Raw genomic sequence first — 12341 nt, 5'->3', positions numbered from 1 at the left:
AACAGCACTCTCTCGGCCAGCGTTGCCAGGTTTGTGGATATTCGGCTGCACGGTACTCTGTGGTAGTGAATATTCAAGTTAGATTTTGTGTTTTTGTTTACTAGGTTATTCTCCCTTTCACAACAAGCATGGTTCGATCAAAAATGATGCCATAGACAAAGAAAGGAGGAATATACCGTTACAAACGATAAAAGTCGCGTCATGTATTGCTGCTTTGAGTAGACATAAATTTTAGAATTTCTTATTAGTTTTATGCTGTTTATTGGATAGACTTGTCTTTGCATCATCGACGCTGTATTGGGTTGTTCGGAAAGTCCGTGATGATTTACAAAAAAAACAAAAACATCATTTTTATAGGTAGACATAAATTTATTCAATTATACAGTAGTGGAGAGGGGGGCACATTCGGACACTTTTTTTCCTTGATTTTTAATATTTTTTGTAAACTTAAAAAAAATCCTGAATTCATCCTGGTTGTCATTTGGACATCAATGTATCATATAATCGTGTTAGATGTGTGCGTTGATGGGATTACGGATGGTTTATTCGAATTTTGGAAAATTGCCTTTTTGTCCGAATGTGCCCCATGTGTCGGGCAGTTTCGGACAGTCCTGGGGCACTTTTGCACAACGAAAAAAAATGTAAACAATTACTTACGTTTCCGCTTATTTCCACCATATTCTGCATCTTTCTGATCAGTATTTTGCCTGCTATGAGAGTCAGTAAAAATTTGTGATTTTGTTTTCTTCCGTTTTCAAGTGGTGGTTTTCCGCGGCGAATTTTTTGGAAAAGGTTCAACATTTTTCGGGGACAAAGTTGCCAAAGTAAAACCTATCTAGGCTGTAGTTGTATTACATTGTTATATTACCCGATGAGTCAGTTGCTACCTCCGCTCCAGTAGGTGAAATCATTTGAGCATTCAAAATCCTTGTCCGAAAAAAAACCTTTCTTGAGAATGAATAGCAACCTGTAATTTTGAATCCAGCTGGGATATTACTCAGATTGAAAGAAGCATTATAAGCCGATGCATAACTGAAAGGTCGTGTATAGAAATAGTTTTTCCAGGATGGTTGAGTAACCAATCGTTCTGGGAAACTTGGAGCTTATGCTTGAAAGAGCCCAAAGTGAAACATTCAACGGTTGTAAGCGATTTGTGACATAAGGTGGAAAAGATACATGAATTGCGCAATTTTCTCGGCAATATTTTATTCTTTCCAAAGTGCAATGGCTTTTTGATTGTTTTTTGATTTTTTGAAATTGATTCGTTTACGTTGCTTTTTGCTACCTTTTTCAAATGTTTCAGAACATTGAGAAACAGTTTTCCCGTTATGCCACCGTTAGTCGGGGAATTAGCAAACACAATGGACCTAGTTGGACTACCTATGTCCAACTAGACCTAGGACCTAGCTAGAGCTGGAATCATGAAAACGTTCTACTCGAAACTAGTTCGATAGCTATTTCCATCTCATATTCGTTGATACTGGCTCTATCGGTTTTCTTTTTGCAGTTTCGAACCATCATTAGGTTTGACAATCAGACAAAAATTTTATGAGGTATTAAACAGTGTCCGAATGTGCCCCACCACCTTCCAAAGACAAATAATAATTTTATCTAATAAATAGACTTTCATTGTCTGTTGTCTGCACATTTGTCAGTTGTCTGCACGTTTTTTTTCATTTCATATTAGTTACTAACTGAGGTGGTGTACTTAAATTTCTAAATTGTTCACAGAGGAATTTGGGAAATACTTATAACTTCAAGCTCAAAAGTTTCGAAACGTGTATGAAAAAGGGCACTGTGTTGTTTTCGTAAGTAATAAACGTCCAGGAGATGTCAAACCATGTGACAGCTGTTGGTGGAAGGGCTGTTAACTTACTTATATTTTTAATTTGGTTGAAAATTGTAAAACACAATTTTTACAAGCATTGTCCGAAACTGCCCCCGTCCGAAAGTGACCCCTTTCCCCTACTGTTCAAAATTATTGGCAGTGAGGTTGATGCTAACATGGAATTTCCCTTTATTTTTAGTTGATTGAAATACAGGATGTTTTTTATGGATAACAGAACAAAAACGAATTTTTGTGCGATTTGGAAATAAATTGATCATTTTTTAGAATTGATTTTGTGTGTAGTTCTACTATCTACGGTGGCTTCTTTAAGTTCTGATCTGACTTTCGTTTGATACTTCTGTAGCAGATTATTCACATATTTTCATATTTTCTCAATCGGATTACAGCTAGTTGGAGGGGAACCTAAAATTCGGATTTTTGAAACCATTGCATTGGTATTATTACCTAACCTTTATCTCGTTGAATCACTCGTCGCCATTATAATCAAAAGTCTCATCGAGGTACCGTTGAGGGATACTGGATATGGTTTCAATATACCGAGGGCATTCAAAATCAAGGGAATAACTCCTTTTGAGTAAAAGCAGCCCCACACAATGCCTTTGTTTACGTATTTGGATGCGGCTGTGCATCTTATCATACCACTTTTTTCTGATAATTTATTAGGCTACGATTAAATTAATAAAAGAGCGGTCACGCATCGAGTAATTTCACTACTCTCCTGAGCGCCCTAACCATTCTAACACCCTATGATATGCGACTGCACTGCGAGTGAGACTCGATGTCGTAGTTTTTGGCACATTCATTTCACCACGACTGAGATTCAATGTTGTGGATGAAAGGTAATTGAGCAACATGATTTCATTTCAAGGGGGTCTTCGTAGCCTAATTGGTTGCGTGTCCGCTACTAAGCGAACGATCATGAGCTAATAACTCAGGGCCCCTCAACTGACCATCTTTGTGTGTTATTCTAGCTACTACGTCCACGCAACAATCATCATGTGTCGGTAATCCCAGTCCCTTACCGCTCACATTACGATCTGCTGCATCGGTAATTGGTGCTAATTCTAACACAGCAATGGAAGCCTCATATCAGCAGTCCCGTTGTGAACAGTCCAACTGTGAACATTCGAACAATAGGAATATTCTAACGCCGAAAAAAGGCGGCATGTGTTGTGTATCGATAGAAATGGAATACTCGGCATGTGTTGTGTATCGATAGAATTGGAATATTCTTAAGCCTAAACAGCTACTGTGTTATACATAAAAAAAAACAAATGTTTATCGATGGATAGGAATCTTAAGCCTAAATAATATACAACAATAGTTATCTTAACATAAAAAATGTATACGAATAAATTCGGCTCTGTGACAGCTGAATTGCTAAATGAGCCTAATAAACGGATGGGATAAAAAAAAAAACATGATTTCATTGATCATGGTTCTATGGGACTGATCACGAACGTCATTTCACGGTGCAAATGAAATGAAGTGCATATAACCTTGCATACAAATCACTTTGTTGTTATTGTGAAGTGACGTTCATGATCAGGCCACTAGCCTGCGTAATAGCGACACTATCCAAGACTTTTTTGTGTGTCTATGTAGTCTGCTGGTACAGATGTGTTCGAGCAATTTTGCATGCTAGTTGTATGGTTCCATTCACTGGCCAAAACTTGGATCACCTCTTTATCTCGAAAAGTACGGCTCCACTTGGATTTTTTTTAATTGTCATCTTCTTTAATCGTTGAACCGTATGTACCTAATGTAAAAAACTTTGGAAAACTTAACAGGTTGGGAGAAACAAGCATTTGATTGTAAGAAAATGTTAATTCTTAGATCGTGGTTTTAGAGTTTTTTCCGCTGATTGAACAAACTTTTTGTGTATAGTGCAGTAAAGTTCTGTTCGCCTACAGAAAAGGAACAATTTGATACAGTGAAACTGGAAGTTTGATAACAATAAATAGAATTATTTGCATCTTAATTTTTGCATGTTGTTTGGGGTGACATGGACACGTTTCTGTGGGGTGAATTGGTCCTACAGGTTTGAAGCTTTTCTTTGGTCTAATTGATTCCAGATGTCGCGGAATAACAAAAAAAAGGGACATATAACGTTGGAAGAAGGAGGAGCTTGGAAGAGCAACACAGGCCATCTAGGACGGATTTCTTTGACCAAGCAATTAAGGTGTTTGAAAATGCTTGAAAAACAGTGAAAAGATCTATGCAGAATTCGAAATGGTTTCAATGCAATTTAAAAATAAACATAAGTATGTTTTTTTCGATGAAGAACACACACCGGACACCAAATCAACCGCATCAAATTTTAATGTCCAAAAATCATCTCTTTTATTTGATGATATGTTTGGTAGTTTAAACATTAAAACATTGATTGAGAGGATTTATTATAGACCGCAATGGTTCGGAAATCTTAGGCTTAGGGGGTCCAATTTGCCCCCACTTACCCTACTGATGAAATGACTTAGTTATTTGATATTAACATTTGATATTATCGACTTAACGATTTCTGATCTTTTTTTTTTTAGAAAATGTGCAATCACACTTTATGTTTTGGATTAACAGAGCTTCTACTAGGGGGGTTTGTTTGGTGGGGTTGCAAATCGACTCTTTCGCTCCGGGTGCGACACCGACTCTTCTGTCCTGGGTGCGATTGTTTCTACTTTCACAGGGGGCCAAGGGGGCACTGCCTCTTTCAAAGGTCTGCAGTTCGCATGTATTCCTTAAGAATACGCCCCACTGTTAGGCGGGTGCCGCAACAGGTGGGGGCTCTTCTTCGTTAGCAAGCCGAACAGCTTCTTCGTTTCCTGGGATCTCGGTGTGACCCGAAATCCAACATGGGGACGACGCACCTCTCAGCTGCTCATCAATTTCTTGAATAATGGGGTGTTTGATCTTACCACCCTCTACAGATTTGAGGACGTTAGCCGAATCTAGGGATTGCATTACTGTGCCAAAATTTCAATAACCGGTTTTTCGGTAATGAAAATTTCATTACCGGTAAAACCGGTTAATTACCGGTAAAACATATTTTAATATAAAAAATTTTCTTGAAGAAATGGATTTTATTTATAATGATTAGTTTACAAAAAACATTTTGCAAGTTTTTGCTGGTTAAAGTAATTCTTAAGGATACAGAGAGTGTTAATTTTGTCGTCTTCTAATCTAGATCGGATCTCATTGACAAAGTATCTAGAAGAGAAATACGCCAGTTCAGAGTCCAATTTTGTTGGACGTACAGTACGAAGAGTATCGAATACCAATGTATTTGCCTCTGATGCCCTCTGTACGAAAACTTTTGTCCGAGGGTTTTCTCAATCCGTTCATAGACGTTAAGCTTGGGCTGGATGTTGATACCTTTGATTGTTGCAATCGTCGATCGAGTTTTTTCTTTATGCTCAATTGTTCTGCAGAATTCGCATCGTCCAGTGGATTTTTCCCTCCTGTTGTCCAGCTACTGAAGCAATATCATCATCATCAAATTTGATCAAATCAGGAACAATTCCAAATGCCTGCTTGATCAATGCAGTCCCTGACGTTTGATAGAAGACGCCAAAGTCATGATTAATCATGTCGCGATCACGAGCAGAATGATTATTCATATACGAGAACAAGTCTGCATATACCAAACGTCTTTCTGCAACCCTTCCAATCAGGGCTTTCAAACAGCTGCTTCGAAATTTCTGATGGTTGCTCTGATAGCTGTTTTAGCATAAATTTCAATTTGACGTCAGGTGTATTCATCCGCAATAGCAGTTCAACAGTGACCAGGACTGGTTCGTTTTCAGATCGAGCAGGGATTTTTGAACAGAAGTTGGAAGTCGTAGAATCGGCGCAACACTGCCAGTTGTATTTTTTTATCTTATTTGGTTCTCGAGTAATATTTCAAAGCAGCATAAAGGCAAATATTATTTATGGTGGAAAAATAAAAATTACCGAAATTACCGATTATTGATTGTAAAATTAACGGTAATGGAAAATGACCCGGTATTTACCGGTAAAACTGGTAGCGGAAAGATCGGTTAACAATCCCTAGCCGAATCCGAACAAACTATGACGCTCTAAGCACGCTCTCTAATGGCAACTTCATGGCGAGAGCTTCGCACGAGAAGATGCCAAACTCATTGGGAACTCTAATGCTAGTCTTAGCTTTACCATCGAGTACCCCAATGGCTAAGGCATCATCGGTAACGGACCCGTTGGTATGGACAATGCGTTTATTAGCAAAGTCAGTCCGTAGGCCCTCGTTCACCGCCACTCGCACCTTCTGGGGGTTATCCCCAGCCTCAGCGTACCGTTTTATCCTCCAGCTAATACTGAGAGGAGCGGCATCCCATGTTCTAGGGAAGCATCGACTTAACCACATCGTACGAGGCAGTATCTCACCTGTTAGGGTTTGACCAGTTTTGCGTTGAGCTTGAAATTTAAGTTTTTCTCAATCAAGACTACGAGGAGTTTAGAGCTGTACCCCTCGGGGATAGCTTTGCCATTCATAAAAATGGGAGCTCTTTGAGCCTGTCGTTATTGTTATGGCTAAAATACATGATTTCACACTAGAAATCGTGAACCCAACTTCGCCTGCTCACATCGATACACTCTTCATTGCGCTTTGCAATCGATTCGTGGAGTTCTGCCATAGGCGCATAGAGGATGACCTTCACACCATCAGGGATGAAATCGAAAATCGAATTCATCAATACCAGGAAAAGAGTGACCGATAAGATTGCACCTTGGGGAACTCCGTTTTCAGCAATTTTCTCACTGGAGAGGCAATCCCCAACTGCTAATTCGAAAGTTCTATCGGCTAGAAAGCTAGCAAGGTACGCCATCATTCTTCCCGCAAAACTCCAGTTCACGAGGGTTACCAGAATATGGCGCCGCCACCCCTGGTCGTAAGCTTTAGTAATGTCTAAGAGAGCACTGGTGCTAACATGTGAGGGCTTGAAATGCTTATGGAGGCATATTTCAAGTTCTACTAGGTAGCTTTCGACTCCTCTACCATAGTGGAATCAAAACTGCCGTTCGTCCAAGAGCTTCTCTCTTTCCAGCACCTCAGTCAGTCTTCTGTTGACCATCTTTTCCATTACGTTCCCCACGCAGCTGAGTAGCGTTATGGGTCTATATCCACTGACTTTTCTCTTTGGACTTAGGTAAAGGTATAACGATCCCAGTCTTCCACACACACTTGGCCAAAAACGGCAAGACCACACACGTCTGTAGTGAATCGCTAGAAACTCCGGGAGCTTGGTTTGGAAATTTTGATGTACCCACCATACACTCTGTCCAACTTCTAAAAGACCAGGTGATGATCGCGCTGCTCCGTGTCATTGTAAACAAACAACGCTTCAATTTATATTCTAGTGTATTTTGTATCGACAGCTACCATAAAGTACAAGATTTTTATATGTGTGTGTGCAAGCGCTGAGCGTAAACAAATGTTTTTGTATTTTCCAAGTGGCAAGTATAAGACCAGTTACACTTTCCGTTGTTGAAGTTGTTTTGATCAATAAATCTGAAAAATGCCGCTTTTGCCAAAGTTGCATGAAACAACAGTGGGACATGGTGTGTTATGACAAAGAATGTTTTCAAAAGAATACGAGCGCTATTCAAAAAGTATCGCGACTTTCGAATTTACGCGGTTACGTATATTCGATTCTAGATTTTTTTTGTGACATTATGTTGGTACTCATGTCTCTCACGCATGCTGACAAGTACAGCTATTTTGGATGTTCAGTTAGTTTTTGAAAACTGCTTTTCTTACATGTGTTTTCGTTCATCTTCGATTTTTGCCTATTGCCTATCTCTAGAGAAATCCCTTCGTAGTGCTGAAGCATAATCGGCTATGGCTATGGAAATGCTTAATAGAATGGGATAGAGTGGATCGCTCTATCTACAAGAGCTGTCCGCAAAAATTCACATTCAACCAAGACAATTGCGCTATTTATACCAGCAAGGAAACTAAAGGACAAAAAACTTGTCTTATTGGACTGGCCGGCTCGCTCTCCAGACTTGAATCCTGATGAAAAACTTTGGGATATCCTGTTACGCATAATCTACGCTGAGAGAAATCAGCACATCACGGTTGATGAACTCAAGGCCGCAACTTAGAAGACATGGGAAAATATCGAGAAATCAGTTGCGAGAATTTGGTAACTAGTATGCCAACACGAATTTTCCTGGTTATTAACCGAAATGGCAAGGTTACCAATAATTGACATGTAAATATTCCGATTGTTTTGAAATTTTCCGATTGTTTTGAAATTTTCATTAAATGTTTCCTCCTTTTTCTATAAGAGAACTAATTAAGCAAATGGACCCAAATTTGGTATGTGGCGGTTCTAGGGGGCCAGAAATTGTGGTTCGACACTCCTCCCCACTCTCTAAGGAAACTTTTGTAAAACTCCGAAGGAAATAGGAAAATTCGGAAAATTGAATTCTCATATGTTCTACAATTACATCGTGACAAGCGTTGTTAGTCCATTTGATGTTTGTGCTAACGAAATTGATCTTTGATCGAAAGTGGAAATGGATTTTCAAGTGAAAAAAACGCTCCTATATCTATATAAAAACGAATCGCCAAATGTGTTGGTAAGCGCAAAACTCGAGAAAAGAATCGTCCGATTCGAGACGTCTACATTTTGTTATATTTTCTGTATCGAACGTGTACTCCATGTAACGGAGAAATATGTTATTTGTAAGTAATTGAAAAATCTTGAACGATTGTGTCTGAAAATAATTTTATAATAGGAGTGCCGGTAAGTTTCTTCGGTTTTACAACAGATGGCGTAACTTGATTATTAAAGGGTGTGTCACATCAAATTGCATCACGGAAAAAACGCTGTAGAAATTTAATTTCTAGGAATTATATCTTCAGCTTTCGCTTTAAAATCAGATAAGAGTGTATAGATCACGTTGGCCATGCTTCACTGTCAATTTTTCGTAAATTTGGAAAAATGTCGTCGAACGAAAAAGAGCGTCGTGAATTAATCCTGTGCACTCATTTCGAGAATCCGGAGTTGTCACATCGGGACATCGGTAAGATGCTGGGAATCGTCCAATCCACGGTCAGCAGAGTACTAAAACGATACTTCGAGAACCTAAACATCGACCGGAAGGTGAATAACGGCAAAAATGGATGCTCCGTCAGTGAAAAAGATCACAAGCGCGTAGTTAAGCAGTTTAGACGTGATCCGAGAAGTTCGGTCCGGGATGTCGCCAATAAGCTGAATTTGTCAAGTTCATTCGTCCAGCGGGAGGGTTCAGAAGGCTCCTAACCGCGACGAAAGGCAAAACATGGTGGGGAAGACGCGAGCCCGGAAGCTGTACACCAAAATCCTGACGAAGCCGCATTGCCTGGTAATGGACGACGAAACCCACGTCAAAGCGGACTTTCGTCAGCTGCCGGGCCTGTTGTTCTTCTCCGCAGAGGACAAATTCAGCGTTCCGGAGGAGATTCGCGAGCAGAAACTATCCAAGTTTGCCAAAAAGTACATGGTGTGGCAAGCGATCTACTCTTGCGGAAAGCGGAGCGCCCCCTTCGTGATGACCGGCACGGTAAACGGACAGGTTTACCTTAAGGAGTGCCTACAGAAGCGCTTACTACCACTATTGAAGCAGCACGAGGGCCCGACCATCTTCTGGCCGGATCTCGCTTCGTGCCACTATTCAAAGGACGTGTTGGAGTGGTACGAAGCCAACGGGGTCACCTTCGTGCCAAAGGAAATGAACCCGCCCAACGCGCCGGAGCATCGCCCAATAGAGAAATATTGGGCGATTATGAAGCAGGCCCTCCGGAAGAACCCAAAAGTTGTCAAATCGGAGGTGGACTTCAAGAGAAAATGGATTTCTGTTCAAAAAAAACTACAACCTGACGTTGTACAGAACCTTATGGACGGGGTAAAGAGTAAGGTACGAGCATACGGGCTTGGGCTCGAAGTATGAAAAATGGAAAATGCCAAAAGTTGTTTAATAGTTTTTATTTTACTGTCTAAAATTTTCGGGAGTGTTATTGCGGGGAGTGTTACCTCATTATTTTAATAAAAAGATGCGGAAAGTCATCGCATATTGGTGGAAGTTTATGGTGACCATGCTCCAACTGAGCGAACGTGTCAGACGTGGTTTGCACGTTTTAAAACTGGTAATTTTGACATGGAAGACGAAGAACGTTCCGAACCGCCACAAAAGTTTGAAGATGAAAAACTGGTGGCTTTACTCGATCAAGATCCGTCACAAATGCAACAATAACTTGCAGATACACTTGGAGTAGATCAGCAAACCATATCCGGTCGTTGAAAAGCAATGGGAATGATCCGAAAGATAGGACATTGTGTGCCGTATGAATTAAAGCCACGAGACGTTGAACGTCGTTTTTCCACGTGCGAACAACTGCTCCCACGGCATAAAAGAAAGGTTTTTTTTTGCATCGAATCGTTACTGGCGATGAAAAGTGGGTCGACAATGTGTGGATACCGCAGCAATGCATCAGCATCGACGGCCGTGCGGAATATTCACGGCCAGAAGGTTATGCTGTGTATTTGGTGGGACCAGCCGGGTGTGGTGTACTATGAGCTGCTAAAACCGAATGAAACCATTACGGGGGACCTCTACCGACGACAATTGATTCGTTTGAATCGTGCACTGAAGGGATGACCGCCACAATACGAGCAAATTCACGATAAAGTTATTTTGAAGCACGACAATGCTTGGCCTCATGTCGCGAAACCGATCAAAACATTCTTGGAAAGGCTGCAATGGGAGGTTCTATCCCACCCGCCGTATTCTCCAGACATTGCTCCGTCCGATTTCTACCATTTTCGATCGATGCAACATGAGCTGGTTGACCAGTACTTCTCCAATTTTGATGAAATCAAAATTTGGATCGAACCGTGGTTAGCCGACAAACCGGCCTATTATTTCCACAAAGGGATCCGTGAATTGCCAGAAAGATAGGAAAAAGTTGTGACTAGCGATGGGCAATACTTTGAATATAAAATTTGTAACCATTCCACAATGGTCCAGGAGATGCATTTAAGTGGAAATTAGCATCTAGAGCTCGACAGTTATTCTCTAGACAAAAACTGTCTTCGACAAAGTTGTTACATATGATGGAGCGCTCTGTTTCATGTTGTCAAAAATAGGGTGACCAACATTTTTGATGAAATAAAAAATCTAACTTTCTTATCTGTATAGATAGAGATAAAAATAGTTCGACAATATTGTAGCCCCAAATCTTTTAATTAACTTTGTAGAACAAATGTTTTTTCCTATCTTTTAATACAATCGATTTAGCGCTTTTTTCCTAAGTTGCATTAGAGTGACCATGAAAATGCGGGTTTTCTTGCTCTAACTTTTATATTTCCAATTCTACATCAAAGATGTCCTCGTATGACTTTTAGAGCTTATCAAGACCAACATTTTGCGGTGCAGAACTTGTCGATATCTTAATCCTACTCAAAGTTATTGATGGTTTTTCACCCAAAAACTCATGATTTCAATTTTAATTTACTCAAACAGGAAAAATAACATAGTTTTGAAAATCACACATTATGTAGAGTAAACTCTGTTCTTCCAAATGTCGCCAATAAACTTTGTTTATGTTTGCCCCAGAAAGAATGACGAACAATTTAAGAGAACTTGTTTTTTGGGATGAAATATCAATAACTTTAAGTGAGGTAGCGATATTGACGAGTTCTACATAGCAAAATGTTTGTATCAGTATGTTCCAAAAGTCTTTCGATGACAGTTTGTATGTAGAATTTGAAATATAAAAGTTAGAGCAAAAAAACAGTTTTTTTAATGGTGACCCCAACGCAAATAAGGAAAAGGGCGCTATATCGGTTATGTCAAGAGATAGAAAAAAATGAGAACTGAACTCGTGACTTTTTCGTGAGAGGTATGGATCTTACCACTACGCCAGATCGCCTCCACCCATAGTCTGTGTTGCATTTGCATCTATAGCGAATTGTTGTTGGCAAAAAAATCGTTATATATTCATTACCATCTTAAACTATTCCACGAGGTTCTCGTAATCATCTATTGAAAAAAAAACAGTGAGAACACATTCAAGGACCCGATACGAAAAAAATCAGAGTTCCAACACAGCTTCATTGCAAAACGCGCGACGGCATTGTGGCGTACTCTCATTTGTTCCAACAGTATTAAAGGGGCAACAAGTAAATGCTATTTACGTGGGTTTCTGTATAACCATAACCATGCCGTTCTGAAAAGGCTTTGGATTTTTGACGTTAGTAACAGACAAAATTGACTGCAGTAACCTTCTCCGAAACATCAGCCTAAACGCACCATCCCGACAGCAACGTGAGCAGCATCTCCTGACGATTCCTAGTCACCTTGTCAGATATGGCCGAAACAATTCAAACGTCTTTGAAGTTTTCGATTTCAACGTGGGTAAATTAGTCTATGAAAATAGGATTCAGTTATAATGAGTGTTTAAAGTTAAAAATAATATAGAAGATAAGGC

The sequence above is a fragment of the Toxorhynchites rutilus genome, chromosome 2 (assembly GCF_029784135.1).
Source record: "Toxorhynchites rutilus septentrionalis strain SRP chromosome 2, ASM2978413v1, whole genome shotgun sequence".
Lineage (NCBI taxonomy): Eukaryota > Metazoa > Arthropoda > Insecta > Diptera > Culicidae > Toxorhynchites > Toxorhynchites rutilus.
This window is presented reverse-complemented; position numbering follows the sequence as displayed.